We start from the raw sequence: 12,541 nt of genomic DNA on the forward strand, positions 1-12,541 counted from the left end.
CAGGGAGATTGTCGGTGCTGCGTCAGCTCTGCAGCTTGCTCTCTCGTTCCTGTGCTGTGTCCCACTTCTCGCAGGAGAAGGAGCTACGCCGAGATGCTATAAAATCTCTTTTTGCCGTTCTGCAGGGAGCAATCATGTCACGTGTGCCCACCAGTATCCTACTGGGAAAGCCAGCATGGTTGACCTGTGCTGGGTACCAGCCAGGCAAGAGGCACTAGCACACCATCTGCTTCTCCTCAGGATGCTGCAGGCACTGGGAAACCCACTGTCCTGCAGTGGGACCGAGCAAGCTGAACCAAATCCCAGCTCTGAGCTGGGAGCTGCATCCTCTCCCCACTGCCGGCAAGATGAATGTGCTTACCTGGGAATGGGGTCGCCCAGTTATAGCTGGGCCGGGCTTCTTGGCTCAGAGTGGCTCATCTGCAGCTCTTGAGTTAAGGTTTCTAGATTTCATAACTCTGGGGGGTTTTAATCACTTCTGTCATCTCTGGCCTGGGGATGGAGGGCTGGGAGAACTAGGGAGAGTGTGATGGCTGGTTGGGAGCTCCTGTCTGGACCAGAGAAGGTAAAAGCACCTTGCTGTTCTGGGAGCCGAGTTCAAACCTTGAGCTACCGAGTACAAAAGCTGCTGGTGACCCACAGCACTGTGGCTGACACCAGATTGTCCTTCAGGTCTTTTGGTCTCCCAAAGAGTCCTTTGGTGACACCCAAACCATCCTCTCTCCTGTGTCTTTCTGGGGTTTTCTTTCAATGCAGAAGACAAGGTTTCCACAGGGCCTTCAAAAATGTATGTACGTGTATAGGCATATAAATATATACTCTTAACTTAAATATACTTAAATATCATATAGTTGGTCCCCAACTGGGAGACGGACCAGGTGGGTTGTGGCACTTGCAAGCTGGCTTAGGAGCCTGGTTTGCAGCCTAGCATCAGGTGTGAACCGAGATGTGGCACAATGGGGCAGCCTGCAGGACTAATGGTCCCCAAAATCTGGCCCTAAATAGCCTCTTTTTTTTCCCCAAATCCACAAGGCATCACATTCATGTCCATACATAACTTATACCCAGGTTTTTCTTTTCTATGCTTTTCTTTGCTTGGGGATAATTGACCAAAAGCAACAGCTTATTTGGGATGAGTCCAGAGGACTGCTGTAACAGGAGTCCTGGGGGACGGGAGAGGGCTGAGCCGAGGATAAGGGCCAGGCATGTCACCTCTGCTCTAAGAGATGATTTTCCTAAGTGTCAAACAAATCCAGCCCTTCCAAAACCTGGCCCTGGGGTGCAGTCAGTGCAGCACAGCTCCTCAGGGTCCCATTGCCGGCGCAGGAGGGCATCAGCTGAGCAGGTAGCAGATGTTGGTTAAGTGCGAACTCAACAAACCAAGCACAAATTTGTGCAAGCACTGATAAAGCAGAGAGTGGAAAAGTGCTTTTTTTCTTTCTTTCTTTCTTTCTTTTCTTGTTTTTCTTGGCTCCTCCATGTTTCAGGCAGGCTGACACAGAGACCTCTGTGTTTGCAGATGGCTGTGATCCTTCTTGGGGAAGCCGAGCTGCTCCAGACAATGCATCCATTGCTGCCGAGAGAGCAGGTGGGGAGGAAACGGAGCATCACAGGCGCAGCGCAACAGCACACAAAAGGATTCAGCAGGAGGAGGAGCAGGGTATTGTGCAGAAACCCCTTGAGTGGGGCCTGGTCGCTGGCAGGAAAAACAGCTGGTTGGTTTGACAGCTGTGCCTGGCAGCAAAGTCAGCAGCAGTGCCGGCTAATTGATTTATAAATGAGTCACTTTGAAGAGGGGCCATATAGCATTGCATATCATCACCCTCAAAAGTTACAACAAAAGGAGGCTAGCTTAGAAACTGTGAGAATTAAAAAAAAAGCAAACCAACTGTAGCATCACTTTTATTTCTCTTGGCTGCCTTGCAAGTGCCCTGAGATCATGAAGTTGCAAGACTTTCAATAAAACTGCAGGAATTTGCTGCAAGATAGCTCCCACTTCACTGCCAACACAGAGCCTTCAGGGCAGCCGAGCTCTGAAACCGCAGTGCACACAGAAATTTGTCCCATTTCCTACATTTGGGCAAAAGTCACGCAACAGAAACCCCAGATCTGAACTCTGTGTTTGCAGGACACAGGAGGGATTTTCTCCTCTCTTGTGCAGGGTGCAGAGACCACGCAGTGAACCACCGTACCAGAAACTTCACCAGCAGACATCACTAATTTTGGAAACTCCATGAAAAGGGTGAGGGAAAGTGCAGCAGCCACACAGGACCTGACTTTCCTTTCCCATTTCAAATGGCATTTAAAGCACCAGAGAGGCAAATCCTCTTGCTAGTTGTAAATTGGATGCAAACGATTTGGGGACCAGAAAGACAATAAGGAGGCAAAGATGGAGTCACTTTTCAGGATGCGCTTTTTCATGGGAAAAATACTGAAGCAGCATGAGTCACGCTTCAGTGTAACATGTCCCCGAGCCAGAAAAGCAGTTCCTGGGAAATGCGATAGCTGGCTGTACTGGAGCATAGACTTTTGCTTGAATTGGCTCCAGCTTGGGTAGGATAGTAGCAGAAAGTTATCCTGTGATGATAGATCAGAGGCCTGTGTGAAGACTGTTGGACAGCTCACTGAGGTTTAATTTGGACAGCTCTCAGGGCTTTGACAGGCAGGGCTGGAAACCTCCCTGGATGAGCCAACGGGCTCACGGAGGAGCAACTCCTCCACCGTGGCTGTGCTGAAGGATGCAAAGCTCTACCTGTCAGCCCCAGCAGCAGGGTCCTGGGGGGGACCCTCGGCCTACAATCCCTGTGCTGCCAGGACCTCAGAGACAATGAGCAACAGCAACAGCTTCCTTCAACGCCTCAGGTGAGGGACGGGGAGCGAGACATCGGGCTCCATGCCCAGGGGACTGCCCCACACCTGCCCACCTCGGCCTAAGGCCTCAGCCCTACTGGACACCAGACCCGCACAGGCCTAGGCCGGGAACGACCTGTGCCAGTCCCTGCTGCACTCAGAAGCTCGGCTCCCTCTCGAAGGACGGCCGGCACCCGCGATCCCTCACACCGAGGCCTGGACCCCCGCTCCGGCCTGTCCGAGACCCCCCCGCCCGGTAGACACCCCCGCCTCTCCTCAGCCGAGGTCTCGCGAGATCAGCTCCGGGTCATGCGCCTGCGCAGTGCCGCGGCCCAGGGGGGAAAGGGGCGGAGCCGCCGCCCCGCCGCCTCACGGAGCCGCCGCCATCTTGTTTCTCGGCCGCTGGGCGCTCGCTCTTGCTCTGGCCGCCCCCCCTCCCCCTCCTTCCCGCTTTCCGCCAGCCGGGCCGGAGGCAGCTCGGGCGCCGGAGACGGAGATCGCGGCGTCGGCCGCCCCGGTGAGTGAGAGGGGAACGGGCGGGAGCGCGGCGGGGGGGGGAAGTCGGCGGCCCGTGAGGGGGCGCGGGGCGGGGGCGGCCCGAGGGGTGCTCTCTCTCTTTTCCCCCCTCCCCCCTCCAAAACGGCTCCGCTCCGATTGGCAGAGCCGCACCGCGCCCGCTGATTGGCCCGCGCCGGGGGAGGCGGGCGAGGGAGGCTGCGCGCTGATTGGATACCGAGGAGCGGACCGGGGAGAGGACAGGAAACCGAACCGTTTTCCCCGCGCGGACCGGGGTTGGGGGGGGGCGGCCGGGCCTGGCCCGGCCCGGCCCGGCCCGGGGGGGGACGACCGAGGCCCGTGTGGTCCCGGGGCTGGTGGAGCGCCTGGGACCGGCGGGCAGAGCTCGGGGCAGGTGCTGCCTGACGGCTGGTGAGCAGGGCTAGGGCACGGAGGCCTTCCCGGGGCTGCCGGTGCCATCCCGGGCAGCCAGCGGGCGTTGGCGGTGGCAGGCCCGATCTGCCGGGCCCCGACAGGGGATTTGCTACGGGAGAGTTCGGTTTCACCTACAGGAGATGCTATATTTTACCGATCTTGGGTTGGTGTTTTTTCAAACTAAGCCTTAAGGGGTTTCTCCAGAGCCTGCCCCAGCACTTGGCAGGAAGAGGGGCAGGACCCAAGCCGAAGCGGTTGGGATGAGTTGTGGGTCTCTGGTCAATACCTGACAGATTGTTTAATCTCCACTCGAAACCCAAGGGCTCTGAAAGCTGTGAAAATATCTGCACATAAATGTGGTCTCCCCAGATTCTGCTTTTTCTTGAGCTGAGAAAATGAAAGAGATGCCCCCCCCCAGTAACTGGTGAAGCACTATATGTTAACAGCAGTATGAGTATGGCATAGATGAAAGCAAGTTCTTTTTGGCTGGGCTGGATTTCATTCAGGTCAGTTCATTCTCTGGCCACATCATTAGCTGTGCAGGTGTTTGGGGGGTCAGGGCTGAGTGGTGGGCACAGGACAAACGCGGTGGCAGGACAGCTCTTTGGTGGCAGGGCCGGCTTACGCTTCGTGTTGGCTGAGCTGTGGCCTAGGGCTGGCTCCAGAACCCGGAGCTCTGGCAAACTTCAAATTGCTCGCAGAAGAAGAAACGATAGCGCTGGCTACTTCTTCTGGAATGTGACTTCTTATCGCCTTTTGAGACACCTGTTGAGTAAAGTATTCTCCACGTACTTATGAATAAATACTTCTTGTCTGTCTCAATAGCTGTCTGAGTACATGCAATTAAAAGGAAAGTCTCAACTGGCTTCACTTGCAATGCAGAGCAAACAGTTGCAAGCATGTGGTTAATTTTTCCTCTAGTCCTACATCCAGAAAATAGACCTCCTGGGTCATCAGACATCGTTTGCTGCTGTTGCCCTTGGCAACATCATGTGTAGGCTTACCCATGCCCTTCTTAAATTAGGTTATGTTTTTGGACTAGGCTGGATCTGTGTTTGCCTTCAGTTGAGCCATGCTCTGGTATCAGCCTAAACTTACCTGGGCCCAGCTTACAGTCCCTTAGGCATTGGTCATTGTGGTCACAGCCTGATGTAATCTCACATCTGCCATCGCACGCTCCATCATAACCACATTCGGTTTTGTGTCACTGTTACAAGGGCCTGTTTGAGATGCTGGCTCATGCAGGGGCTTGTGGCCTTTCGGCTGCTGTGACCATGCCAAGTGGAGGATTGGGACACGTTCTGGGGTGAACACAGAGTTCTTGGTCAAAGCAAAACATGATGCCTTGAGTCGGACCTTTGAAACCCCTGCGCAGCACAGAGAGCTGTTCGCTCTGAGCGAGGAGTGAGAACCGGGTGTAATCCTGCCGGTTTTCAGGTCGCTGCAGGTTGGTTGGGTGACCTTGAGCCAGTCATTTATCCTGCATGGGCAACCTGTTCCCTCTTGTTATTTTGTACTTTATAAAGATAAGTCATGTTTGGCAGTGTATGTTCTCATGCCATACATGAATGATGTGCAGTGCCACCTTCTTAGAAATGCCGCAACCTGCAAAATGCAGCGACAGATGACAGTCACTGGGTTAAGAGCATTCTTTACTCCTTATGTTTTCCCAGTAGCTTTGTAGTTAAATCTTTCAAGTGGAATTTTGGCAATTCCTGAGTGTTAGCTCAACTGCCCCGAGTGATTTCAGAGCAGGAACAGTTGCAGTGATTGAAATAAACCCTTTACTGCAGGGCTTACCACAATTAATTTGATTATTTTTTTTTTCACTGTCACAAAGAATTATTAGAGCAGTAACTGTTCCCGTGGCTGTGCTGGGTCATGCCCGCGCGCAGGAGAGGGGCTCTCAGTCTGGTCCGTAGGTGACAGGGGGTCGTGTTACAGGGCGAGAAGGCAGGTGGGGAGGTGTTTGGGCAGTCGTTACCACTCGAAATACCAGCGAGGCATTCCTCTTCTCTGAAGGAAAGGTGGTGGGCTGTTCTGAGTTTGTTTTGCATACCGCCTGAAAGTACCTTGCATACCTCTAATAGTAAGCATACCGCAGCTCTTATCTGAGGAATGACACAGGAAGAGAACAAAGCATTGCAAAGTAGTAGTATTTGTTTTTTTAAGACATGTTTTACCAAATTATATTTAATAAATCACCGGGAAGATCTATTTTTAAATTAATCTCTCCTTGCTATCTGATTCAAACTAGTTTAATCTGCAGGACTAGTAAAGCATTGGCTGTGCTTCATAATATTTTTTCCTCTGCTGCTCTCTATATAATCCTGTAAGCACATTATTTTCAAGCAGTAAATTGTATCTTGGAATGCAGCTCTAAATCCATTCGGGTATTGTTGATAACTTGTGTCCGCATAGGTTAAAATATCGTAAACACACCGTTCCCAACTTTCAGTCCGATCCGAGAGCTACTGAAGCGTTTTTGGAGGCTCTGAGAACCGCATGCCGGGGGAAGCGAGGCTGGTGGGATGTCGTGCGTGTGGTTGAAGCTGCTGAGGGGAATCTTCAGCGTACAAGAGGTGAAAGCTCTGCCAGCACTCGCTTCACACCCCGAGGCTTCCCGCAAGGAGGAACGCCGGAGGTATTCGGCCTACTGAGAGGGGTCAGGGTCTGCGCCAGGAAGGCGTGTGTTTGGGCGGCCACTTGCTAAATTGGGGGGTTTGTCTGAAGAGCAGACTGTCTTTTTTTTTAATTTTTTTTTTACCCCCAAACCCCCAGATTATTTTTTCGTCCCTACAGACGCATCGGAGTGCATGCGCGCCTTGCGCCTTCGATCCGGGTCGCTGTGCGGCCACGCAGACGTTCCGGGTGCATCGGAGGTGGGAAGTGCCACCGGACCCCAACCGCAGCTCTCCCGGGGGCAGCTCCCGTTCCCCAAGGTGCCGCTTCCGCCCTCCCCATCTGCGGGGCCGGTGCTCGGTCACCCCCTTCAGCAACTTAACCGACCGGGAACAGGTCTGGGCGAGGAGTCAGACGGCGGTACCCTCCGTCCGACAAACCGAACCCCGCGCGTTTAACTTTTTTGCGTGCGCACCCGAGGGTGAGATGTCTCACGCCTCGGTCCCGGCCGCGCCTTTGCCCGGCGATCGCTCTCTGCTCCTTTCCCGGTCGGTCTCTGCTCTAACGGCCTAGGCGGGAAGGCCTCTCTCGCCGCCGGGAGAGGGACACCGGCCCGGTGCTGGGCCTGCACGACCGCGCTCCGCGCCCGCGCGTCGCCCCGTGACCCGCCGGTGTGATCGGCGCCCCGTGACGCGGCGGCGGAGCCGGGGGAGGAGGAGGAGGGGAGGTGGTGGGCTGCTGCTGGAGTGACAGGCGCGCGGGCCAATCGACAGTCGCCTCACGACCCACCCCCCCCCCCCTCCGTCTGTTTGAATAGGAGCCGAACGACCAATAGGAGCCGCCGGGGCGGGCGGTGAGGGCCCGGCCGCCGCGCTGCGGAGGGGGCCGCGGGTGGGGAGCGCGGCGGCCGGGCGCCGCTCTGACCCCTGCGCCGCCTCTCAAGGTAACTTTAAAACAGGAAGTGGACGGCGAGGTTGCGCCGCCGGCGGTAGCCAATGGACGCTCGGGGCCGCGCCCACCCCCGGCGGCGTCCAGCCAATGGGCGAGGGTGGGGCGGGCCGGGCGGGCGCAGCAGGGTAGGCTGTGAGGCGGTTGTTAAAGGGGCCGGCGGCCCGGTCCGGCGGGGACGCGGAGTCCCGGCAGGCAGGGGTCAGCTCAAAGACAAAGGGATGGCGGGGAGATCCGGGGGCTTTCGCGTCCGCGCCGCAGCCGCCCCCCGACCGGCGGGCAGGGCCTGCGGCGGCCGCGGCCCGGTAAGTTGATCGCGGCGGTCGGAGCCGCGCTGGCTGGGGCGGGGGGGGGGGGGAGGGGGGGTGGGCGGCGGGGCGGCTGCGGTCCGGCCCGGGGACGGGGGAGCGGGCCCCGGTGGCGGTGGCTGCCCGCCCGGCCTCGGGGTATCCCCGCTTTGTGAGGCGGGAGGAGGGGGAGGCGGCAGCGGCGGGGGGCAGCCCGGGGGCTCCGGGCGGGCGGCGGCGGTTGGGGCCCGGGGCTGAGCCCCCGGAGCGGCGGGGGCGGCTGGGGGCACCGCGCCTAGTGGGGGGGGGGGGGGCTGTGCCTCAACGGGGCCGGTAAACGGCGGGGGGGTGCACAAAATGGCAGCGACTTCCCCCCCCCCCCCTCCCCGGGGCTGCCGCTGAGCCGAGGGGGGGTGTCTCCCCCGGCTGCCCTTGGCGGGGGCTGCCCGGCCGGCTGGGAACTGGCCTGAAGGTACCAGTGGGAAATGGGGCTCTTGGGAAGGGGGGGGACACACGACATCGGAACCCCCATCACCCCCAAACCGCCAGCCAAACTCCTGACAAGTATAAGCAGCCCTTTGTTTTCCTTTTTATTTGTAAATAAGCACTGAAGGTCATCGGAGCCCTGCAGCCCAGCGGTGACAGGCGCAGGAACGGGTTGAGAGTGCGTCTTAGCTTAGAAGTTTTTCCAGCGTAAAGGGCTTTCTCGGCTCTCCCGGTGACACCCCGAACTCCGGCTGGGCTGGGCTCTTGCTCGGCTCTCGCCGTCAGAGCCGTGCTGCAGCTAAAGTTGCTGGAGCTAGGCCTTCCTTCGCTAGCACGAGTGACCTTGAAATACCACGGCTCCGAGTTTCGAGAATGAAGGACAAAGTTTGTTTGCGGCACTTTGCGCTGGAAAAAAAAAAAGAATCAAAGTGGGAAAATGAAGCTGCTCCTGGTGGCCGAGGTCATCGAGGACACGGAGAATAGTTGGTAGATTAGAATTAAAGTTAGTTTTCAGCGAGGAGTCAAATCACATTGCAGACATTCCTTCTCCTCCGCTCCTACTGAGAGATGCTAAATGTTGCTATTACCGTCCTTGCCTTCTCAGGGGTGAACTGGGTGACACGGCTCGAGTGTTCTCAGTCTTGCTCTTAGCCTTTATTTTTTCCTGATTGCTAATTGTTGGCCTTAAAAGTATACTGTTTTGAAAATTAGAGGTAATTACATTGTGCAACTTATTTTTATAGGGATGTTAGAAAAGTGGGCCCTGGCACATGAGCCTGATCTGCACGTCGGCGTCAGCTGCTAACAAAGGACTGCGTCTTGGGGTTGAACTTCAACCTGAATGGTCTTTGAATTGTTACAGCCTTCAAGTATTATTTTGGGTATTTTAATTTAAATTAAGACGGGTGAATAGCATCACCTTGTCTCAGGCAGAGCTTATTCAACTTTCTGTGGCGTCTGGCATGTCATACTAGTTTCAATCCAAGAAGGGGGCAGAATGAGAAACGTCACCATAAGTCATCTATTAATAATGGTGGCTGCTCTGGCATGTTAGTGGAATAGCAGTAACTTCTGTAGCAGGCTGTTGGCCACAGTTGGAGGATTGACTGTGAGTGTGAAGGTCATTGTTAGCATCTTTAAGCAGGAATGAGACATGTCAAGTTTCTTGCCTTGAAATTAGGATATATTCAGCTGCTACGTGCTTTTAAGGGGTGGCAGAATGCGAGGGAATCTGCAGCTACCATAAGATGAAATAAGAAATCCTGCAGAAGTCTTCGTTACACCCAGTGTTTATCATATTTCATTGCTTAAGCTTGCAAGAGGTTGTAGCTGTGTAAGGGATAGGTGCTGCTTGATCTTTCTAGGTCAAGAGCAGCAGAAAAAACCTAAAGCTTTTGGTAGCACTTTAAAGGGATTTATTCACAAATTACACCAGTTCCCAACTTTTTGTTGCAGCACCATAAGGGAAAGGAAGGTCCTTGGATCCGACTTCATGCTGCTCAGTGAAGTTAGCTGTGTGTCCCCTCTGCCCCAAAGGTCCCCTGGGCTTTCCTAGTAGTTTTACCTGCTAGAAATGCAGGCTCAGAAAACAGGCTCGCCTTTTTGTTTGAGGGACTTTTCCATGCTTGTTTTTTGTACTAACTTAACTGGCAGTGCAAGAAGCGAAAGTGTAAAGGACAAGTTTATTGTGGGAAATTGCTGTCCCTGGGTTGAGCACCTCCGTGGCTGGGGGGAGGAGGAGGAGGATGCCTGTGCGCCTTGCTGTCAGGGTGGTGGATGCCTGCAGCAGGTCACCTTTCAAGACAGTGTATTTGGGTTTGGTTGGGGGGTTTTTTTGTTTTGTTTTTTTTAATCGGACTAGTATTTTGCATTTATATAATCTAGCGTGACATCTGTATTTTAACAGTGTTGGCACATGAAACAGTTTCTTAATTTCAGGGCTTAGCGATCTGCCCATGTTGTAAGTGAATTAAATTTATATGGTTGCTAACTTAAACTCTTTAATTATTATGTTTTGATAAAGACGACAGTTTACCTTATGTTTCAGAGAGTCAAAAAATGTAGCAGCTGTTACAAGGGGCACTGGCAACAAGATCAAACTTCAGGATACCTGCCAAAGCTTCCCAGGAGTTACAGGAAGTTTTTTTTTGGTTTGTTCTCAAAAACTTAAGATTTTCTATGTGCTGCGATCTCGTTGGGGGGATTTTCTTCACTTGTCTGTTTATAACTTGCTCTGCTATTTGGTCACTTCCTGATAAATCAAAACAGGTCACTTTCAGTTGTCTCTCTTAATTCAGTGAAGGTGACCCAGAAGGGTATGGATTTGCATGTTTATTATACAGGATTTTTTTTTTTTTTTAATAAAAATTAAAAATAAAAAAAAAATAGAGAAAGGCCTGATTAGACCATCCTGTCTGCCTATTGAGCAGCACAGGTTGTACTTCATTTAAGTAAGATCTGCTGATCTCAGGAGGCAAAAAGCTCATGGTTGTTTCTATGAAAGTAATTATTTTTAACTTTTGCAAGATTCCATTTGATAATTTAAGTTATAAAAGTGAATAAAGAAGGTAATAGGAACATTGATTATTAGAATAATCCCTATAGAAAAATAACCCTGCAGGCCCTGAAAAGCAGTACATTTATTTGACTTTTCTACACAGAATAACAGGGTTTGCAGAAGACGTGCCCAGTTACAGTCTGGTATGGTCTTTCACTCTGCTTTAAAACCACCACAAGTTCTTGTGAATAACTCATTTTGTCATTCACATTTTTCTAGGTTGTATCTGCTGCTGTCCTGCTGTGGTTTGAATTGTTCTTTCTGCCTTCCCCTCTTCCTTCTCTAGCAGCATGGTGGTGGTTGAGCCTAAAAATGCAGCAGAAGAGCAAAGAAACACTCAACACCTAAGACTGCATTAAAATTAAAGCATAACTTTGCCCTAAATGTGCTGCAGCATCTGTGTGTTAGCACAGGATCGTATGACGGCTGTCTGCTCCAGCTGCTGCCTGGGTCCTGGTGTAACCAGCAGGTTAATAGCAAGAATGCAATTTAGCATTTTTAGCCAGTTAAATTGTGTGGCTATTAGAAGGATCAGAAAACGTGAGGGCGCTCATAGGACTTTTTATATAAAAACTCTTAATTTAATGCAGAATTATTTATAAATAAGTCAAAAATATCAACTAACGAAAAAAAAAATCTCTGGGCTGAATGTCTGTTTAATCCATACTGTCTTAACAGGCATTTTGCTTGCGCTTGTATTCCAGAGCAGTAAACGTGTATGTTGCATGATCAGAACTTCTGCTGCCTAAAATACAAAATAAGAGAAGTGGGCAAACCAACCCAAATGCTGATCAGACTCCTCTTGCAATATCCCTCTTGCTTTTGTGAGCTGTTGAGGACAGCAGTCCGAGGTAGTCTCTGTGACGGGTGCCTGGGTGTTGATAGATGCCAAGCAGATATCACCAAAGCTGAAAACTCTAATTGGATTTTGAAATATTTGAAGTACTTTCTGAATAAATCGAGCCTATCACTTGGTTAACACTGCTGGTGCCAAAATAGCGCCTATGGTCCTGAAAATTTTTTTTTCAGGTTTCAACTGTGACTTATTAATATACCATATGCTGTGTTTATTGTATACGTTCAGGGTATGTGACAAGTACTTTTGTTTTGTGAGTACTTGATGTCACTACAGTTGTGAAATTTCATTCCCATATGGTACAAGACTGGGTGAGATACCTCCCGCCTCTGAGAGCAAGGCACCGCCTGAATGTTTCTCACTAGGGTTTTTTTTTTTTCCTTATAAAAGTGCAAGCACACAACTATTCAAGACTGAGACGATGTAATTTTGTGAAGGTGAGTTTGCTCACTCTTTCTTGTTATCCTCATTAAGGCTACTGCTGTTAAAGGGAAGTGAATAAAATGCATGTACGGCAGGACTGGAAAGTGTGTTGTGAGGTGTGTAGCTTGTAATTTCTTTTAAATTTATAAAGCTGCAATACATAGCATCAATTTCATGCTAAGCTGGTCGAGATTAAAGTTTATAAGGTGAGGTACACGATGCGCAGTATTGTTTTGGTGTGTGCCAACTGTTTTATCCTGTGAAGTAGACTTGACTAACTTGAACACACTTTACTTAAAAGAGCTTTTCCATTTCTGCTGTGTGTTTAATTTAGGAGCTGGAGAGGCAGCACAGTTCATCTTAGACACTTGTTGTTATTTGTCTGGGAATTTTCTTCCTCTACTTCTTACTCTGTGTGCTTGCCTGCCAAAATTGCACTGCAAAGAGCCACTATTTAATAATGTTTAACTGTTGAAACACCAAATATCAAGTGTGACCCTTGTGCTCCTTCATTCAAAGAAGGAAGGAAAGTAAAATAACCAGTACAAACAGCAGTTCAGATTATTTTGTTTGCTTTACCTT

The 12,541-nt window shown here is 51.6% G+C and overlaps 1 protein-coding gene across 5 annotated transcripts in view; it reads left to right on the top strand.

The window, feature by feature from the left end:
* Window positions 1–3,208: 3,208 nt before the first annotated feature.
* NFYC (nuclear transcription factor Y subunit gamma) overlaps window positions 3,209–12,541 on the top strand; it is a 37,081-nt gene continuing 27,748 nt past the window's right edge. The window contains exons 1-2 of one of the 5 annotated variants that reach the window (XM_075047288.1): window positions 7,492–7,655; window positions 11,927–11,973. The gene's annotated coding sequence lies outside the window, so the exon portion shown is untranslated. Of the gene's footprint in view, window positions 3,368–7,325; window positions 7,346–7,491; window positions 7,656–11,926; window positions 11,974–12,541 lie in introns of those variants that run through there. The other 4 variants (XM_075047286.1, XM_075047292.1, XM_075047291.1 and 1 more) reach the window with 4 other exon arrangements.

Source organism: Buteo buteo, chromosome 16 (assembly GCF_964188355.1).
Source record: "Buteo buteo chromosome 16, bButBut1.hap1.1, whole genome shotgun sequence".
In the NCBI taxonomy this organism is placed as follows: domain Eukaryota; kingdom Metazoa; phylum Chordata; class Aves; order Accipitriformes; family Accipitridae; genus Buteo; species Buteo buteo.